The sequence below is a fragment of the Rhipicephalus microplus genome, chromosome 8 (assembly GCF_043290135.1).
Source record: "Rhipicephalus microplus isolate Deutch F79 chromosome 8, USDA_Rmic, whole genome shotgun sequence".
Lineage (NCBI taxonomy): Eukaryota > Metazoa > Arthropoda > Arachnida > Ixodida > Ixodidae > Rhipicephalus > Rhipicephalus microplus.
In genome coordinates, this window is record NC_134707.1 from 105,960,278 (window position 1) to 105,967,023 (window position 6,746).

A 6,746-nucleotide genomic window follows, 5' to 3' on the forward strand; every position below is an offset into this window, starting at 1 on the left:
GTAGTGTGCGCCGATTACCTGACCCGCTACTGCGAAACGGCCGCCCTGCCATCTGCGACTGCTGGCGAAGTATCCTCCTTTCTCCTGCACTCTATCATACTGCGCCACGGACCTCCTCGCGTCATAATAAGCGACCGCGGCCGTCAGTTTACGGCAGACGTTGTTGAGGAACTGCTCCGTATGTGTGGCTCGGAACTTCGTCATTCGACACCTTACCATCCACAGACGAATGGCCTTACTGAACGAACGAACCGGACACTGGTGAATATGCTTTCAATGTACGTGGCGTCCAATCACAAGAACTGGGACGACGTCTTACCGTTCATCACGTATGCCTTCAACACTGCCCAACACGAAACCACCGGCCACAGCCCTTTCTTCCTTCTTTACGTTCGACCCCCTCGTTATACCCTGGACACTATCTTTTCGTTTTATGACAATGACGATCCTTCATTAGCTGAAACACTATGCCTTGCAGAAGAAACTCGGCGTCTTGCCCGCCTGCGTACTATAGCATCGCAAGACCGCTCAAAGCTCCGCTACGACAGCAAGCACCGCCACGTCACATATGAACCGGGAGACCTTGTAATGGTGTGGAAGCCTATCCGCAAGCGTGGCTTGTCCACAAAACTTCTCGCCCACTACACTGGCCCATTCGTTGTCCTTGAGCGCCTCAGTGCAGTAGATTATAAAATAGCACGACTGACAGCTAGTGGGAGACGATCAACCAAGACCGAGGTTACCCATGTGGCTCGCCTCAAAGCTTTTAGACTGCGGGACGATGCATGAAACGCGCGGTGCGCTTCGTCTGCGAAGGGGGAAATATTACGACGTGTATGTGCCGGATTGATAAGAGGGAATAGAAGTGTGGACTTGGAAAGAAGAAGATCTCTCGGCAATTTTATCCGGGGCGGCCTCGCCATCCCAGCTTCCGTTCAATAAACCCCCGTACCCCTACTTCAGGCGTAACAATATATATATATATATATATATATATATATATATATATTCAGCGGAGAAAATCAGAGAGATTATAAGTGAAAACAGAGTGCTCAGACTTTGTTTGACGCTCTTCATTAATGAGCTAATGTCGAGCAACTAAATCAAAGTGATAAATCCTTTCAAATTCTGAACCTATAACTGAACTTGATACACATTCTGTACAAATAAAGCTATAATACAAGTGTAATGAACGATCTAACGCGAAGCGCTTATTCATATTAAAAAGCCCGCCACTTGTACGTGTGTATGTTTAGCGTAGCCGGTTCCGCACGGTCAATGACCTGGTCACTCCTCGTCCGGCAGCTGCTCTCGTCTAGGTGAATGGACTGGCTCGGTGAAAAGCATTATTTAGGGCGTTTGCAACTGTCGGGCGTCGGTGGTATAGTGGTTAGCATAGCTGCCTTCCAAGCAGTTGACCCGGGTTCGATTCCCGCCCGACTCACGTTTTTTTTTTTTCAGTAATTTGTTCCGTTTTATTTTTAAAAATTTTCATAGTTCACATGTTTTAGGCTGCTTTGCCGATTTTCACAAAGGAGGAAGAAGGTTTTAACGTAAACGTGGTGAAGAGTTGCTAGTTCACGACAACGTTTTCCGGCATAATTTTCACTGTGGCAATTAAGCCTATTCTTGTTCAGTACAAAGCGATGGCTTTTTGATTTTATCTTTAAAGAAGCTTGTTCTAAGCGAACAGATTTTTTCAGCCGCAATAAAACAGGCAAATATAAAGAACAGTCCAGAGTTACAAGGTTGTTAATTTCTCGATAATTAAATAATAAAAAAGAGCAGTCACTCTGTTCAATGGCCACGGATACCTCATGTGACGTGATATGTGCGGTTAAACGTCCGAAAACCATTATATGAATATGAGAGACGCCGTAGTGGAGGGTTCCGGAAATTTCAACCACCTAGTGTTTCTTAACGTGCACCCGAATTCGAGCACACGGGCCTACAACATTCCCGCCTCCATTGGAAATGCAGCCGCCGCAGCCGGGATTTGATCCCGTGACCTGCGGGTCAGCAGACGAGTACCTTAGCCACTATACCACCGCGGCCGGGCAATGCTTGTCTTAATGTGTGATACGGTTATTTTTACGAGTTTTACGTCCGAAAGCCATGATGCCTTTATGGGGGATGGCAATATATGGAGATTCCTGAAAGTTTAAACGCCTCGTCCCCTGACGTGAAGCAGGGATAGAAAGCTTTACTCTAACAATGCGAGTTCTTTTATGTGCTCCTAATATAAACACTCGGGCTCTAGATTTACGCGTCCTCTAGAATGCAGCTAGACCAGCCCGAGAGCTTCCATCAGTAGATTAGTAGTCGAGCATCGTCACCGCATGACCAACGGGGCGTTTTTTTTTCATTTTTGTTAGCGGCATATATATAATTCTAGCGAAAGAACTCTGGTGTATGTAATTTAGACAGTAGCTTGAATACATACGCGCACTCATACGAAAACGTAAATATATATTCGGGCTCACGTAACCTCTACCTCCCACTCTCTCCCACTGAAAAAATCAATTTTGTGCTACGTGAGGAAAATATTTGAAACGTTGCCGTGTGCACTTTCAACTTTTGTAACGCCAGGGTGACAGCGGTTCCACCTCTCTTAGATTTCAGCTGAGGAAGCGGCGATATCTACTTTCTAGTTTCCTGTTAGGAAGCTTTATAAGGCATCTACATGAAGAGTGCATAACATGAAAATATCAGAACCAATATGAAACAACTTCCATGTCATTGCAACGAAGTGTGGCGCCTTCTTCAGCGCAATTCATCATCACCATCATTTCTTAGCAACCGCACCTCGCTTCTCGCCCACCTCATGTGGAGCTCGAGACGCAACCCAGTCAGAACAAGCACACGCATCTGCCGGTTGGGACAAAGGAGTTTGAAAGTGCTCGGTATGCATTCTCTTGGGGCGTTGCGGGCTCGGGAGCGTACGGCGTTGCGTTCCCAACCCATACCCAACCGGAATGCCTTTTAGTTGGCGCCACGGTGGCACGCTCGCAAACGCAAGCCGCGTAAAGTTTACACGCGCTTGCAGCGCCATAGCGTCTAGTCGTGTTAGTATTATTTAGGTCTTTTTATAATTTAAAACGTTAAATTAAACATACATAGTGATCAGGACATTGTTTTATTGTGTACAGTAATCTTCTATACGCAAAAAAGTAAAAAAATGCAAGGTTACTGTAACGACAGTGTCGACATCTTGTGACACTTCGAGCAACCGCAGTTGTGAACATGTTAGCTTACGCGTAATGTTTTTGAGGTGAAAATGAATAAAACGATTACTCATTTGTAATATTGTCGCTGCGCAGTTTTTTGCACCAGATGTACAATGCGCAATGTTTTTGCAATAACAAAGTTGTGGTTGTCTGTTTCACTATAGCCGCGCTAGATGGCGCCACCTATTCAGCTGGTCGGGGGCTGCATATGTCTTTCAGTTTCTATGTTCCAGGCCATTCTAAATTTGGAAATCTGGTTGAAACCATGCTATCGCTATAAGTGCTCGCACTTTGGCTTATTTTAACTCGACGGCGTAGAGTATCCGCAGTGCGGATACCGTGAGTTCTTGCGAAGGTGGACGGCGCAGACGCATGGCCCCATCGCCCCAGCGATCTTGCGACGCATCTGTTTGGGGTTTCGCGCATGCGCAATACCATCGCCCCAACGTCTTGGGTACACAAGCCGCTTGGGTGCCCAGCACTAAAACTCCCTACTGGTTGAGACGTTGCGACCACCACCACTCTGCTTCGTGAAGAGAAAACGGCGAGGCCCCGTCAGCTGTTGTCACGCCTCTCGTCTCTCGCTACAAATACATGCATTTTTGTGAAATTATTTCCCTAAATATACCGCAAATACATGGAAAACAAAAGTATTGCTTAAACAATTTTACGCAATTATTGAAATGACATTCAGAACGCTTCAATATGAAATGGGCAAGCATAGCCGTCTTGCAGCTTTTAGATTACTAGTATGAGCTTAACAATGCAAATACGGGTCTCATTTCTTTTCAAACGGGCACGGCTTTCAGATGAAGGCATTAGGCGTCAAACACTGTGCATCGATCATGTTAAGTGCAAGATTTTCTTGTGGCCCAAGGGACGGCTTTCAGCTCTCCCATAGTAGTGTACCGAGAATTATAAATCGTTAACCACTTCTTTTTTTACACAGCTGTCCTTGGATGCGGAAAGTTGACTAAGGTCCGAGGGACGTCTCTCAGCTCTGCCGTAGTGCAGTACTGAATACGCCCCGCCATAATAGTGATGTCATAATGAGCTCAAACTTATGTTAATCATACCCTCATGTTGACGCCATATTTGCACTTTACCACGTCATGATGATTTTTTGCAGTCTCGCTTTGACGCTGAATCCACCTACACTGACGCACCAATTACGCGCAAGATGAAAGGATCCACGGCTTTTGCCTTAATATGGCTAATTAACCCTGATCCGAAAATAACTTGCAAGGAACATGCTTTTGGAGTGCAAGTGGCTGTCACAAAGCGGTGAAGTTGCGTCAGAGCTTACGACAGGGTAAACACAAGAAAAATACAAATTTTCTTATCTCATTAGCAAATAAAATTTGCACAGCTTACAATGTCACACAAGGCTGTGGCAGAGGAAGGCTGGTCAGCATTTGTTTCTTGTTGGCAGTTTCGATTTTAAATTGTGTCATGAAGTGTGCTTTTAATTCACTGCCTATTCTTGCGACTCTTTTCATGCGTGTTTTTAAACATAGAGACCCAGTTTTTTCACGATAAGTCTTTTACGGCGAAGTTGTTCAAAAAACCGTTGCTCCTTCACCCCGTACCAAAAGCCTTTCGTGATCATCAGCGGATACTCACTACAGGAATTGTGTTTTTTCAACACGTCTTACCCCTGGTCTATAATGCTTTGAAAGTGGCTAGTTGGCCCATGTTTCATTGACTATGCGCTTACGGTAGGGGACCATGAAGTACACCGGACACAGTTTAACCGAACGAACAACCAAACGAACGCAAACTTGAATTCGTTTTATTATTGATGCATAGTGAATATAAATAAAAATTCACAAAAGTATGTGGAAAGCGTACTTAAACCATTCTGTGAGACGTCCGTCGGAAAAAGTTTTTCATCTGAATAAAGCTTTATAGATAGCAAACTGGCGCTTGTTTTGGTGCCCAGAGATGCCAATACAACAGCCTTGTAAACAGCCCTATCCCTGTCGCCTTTATTCTGTTCACCGTTTCATCTCCGTTGTTTTCGCCAGGTGTCCCATAAGTCTAAGCCTGAGTGATTCCAACTGCCAGTCTTAGCCTGAGCGAGTCTGGGTGAAAATGTATGTTCGAGTGCCAGCGAGTCTTGTTGAACAAATTTTTCGTTAGCGCGAGTATAAGTGAGTCCAGCTCTGGCAAAACTTTGGCCGCTTGGCACAAATTACACAGGGTGTTCAAGAAATTTGTCTATTGTTACCGAAAAATTACAGAAAAGAGGCATTTATTCGTTATCAGTGGCGTTTCCTTTACTGAGGCAAAACGCATATTCAGATGCGCACAGACGTCAATTACGGCAGTAACTATATAATCTAACTACCGTTAACGTTTTATTCAGTGGAATTCAGCTGTCGAGTCAAATAGACGAAGAAGAGTTCATCCGCAAAGAGTCCTTCACCACTTCGAAATTTCTGAAATGCGGCCAGTGGTAACCACCACGGAGCGATGAAATCCCACAAGTCTTGCAGAAGAAACCGAAGCCGGCGTACCAGACAGCGCATCCTCTATTCATTTCAAAAATGCCCTCGACGATACTTTCTATCACCCTTATTAAGCCCCGCCGTGGTGGTCCAGTGGCTAAGTGGGCTGCTAACCCACAGGTCACGGGATCGAATCCCCACTGCGGCGGCTGCTTATCTGATGGAGGCGGAATTGTTGTAGGCCCGTGTGCTAAGATTTGGGTGCACGTTAAAGAACCCCATGTGGTCAAAATTTCTGGCACCCTCCACTACGATGTCTCTCATATTCATATGGTGGTTTTCGGACGTTCAACCCCACATATCAATCAATCAATCAGTGAATCAGTAGTGAATGAAGAGACGGAAGGCGTCTCAGTCAGTCGTAGCAAAGCGGGCTTGCATGTCACGCTTGATATCATCCAGAGTTGTCTCGCCTTTGCCGAAAATCTCTGTCAGGTACCACTTGAATGCTTCCCCTTCAATGTATTCGTTGAAGTGACTGACCCGATCGCGGTGAGTTCATGACGCCTCGGCTGCCTTCATGTCGAAAAGAAGAAGCCACTTGTCGATGGGGACGTCTTCTGGTGTTCCCTTGAACTTACGTATGTTGAGCGGAGGCTTTGACTTAGCCATGGCACGTTGATGAGGTTGATCCTGTCGACTTGCGTGACGCTACAAAATGGAGACACTTCGTGGTCTAGATGCCATGCGTTTATTCTATTGCACGCGCACTGCCTCTTCGTCGGCTTCTTCTAGAATCACCTTGTTAATGCGTCACCTTCACACACAATATTGTCACAGAACGAGCGCTAAAAAAGAGCGCACCGCCAAATCCTTGCGACAACGGGCGGCAGAAACGCCGCGAGGTAAAAAGAAAAAAAAAAGAAAGCAAACATCCAGGGCTCCCGGGCGCGCGCTCTCCCCGCAGAAACACGGCTTCGCAGACGATCCTCCTCACCCCACATCGGCGGCCCAGCAAGACCGCGATTTTTCTAGAACGAAGGAGGCGGAGTCAGACCGAGTGAATCAT

General features: G+C 46.0%; 1 non-coding gene across 1 annotated transcript; it reads left to right on the plus strand.

The window, feature by feature from the left end:
• Positions 1-1,372: 1,372 nt before the first annotated feature.
• Positions 1,373-1,444, plus strand: TRNAG-UCC (transfer RNA glycine (anticodon UCC)). Its single transcript has one exon. It is a non-coding gene; the product is annotated as a tRNA-Gly (tRNA).
• Positions 1,445-6,746: the final 5,302 nt, after the last annotated feature.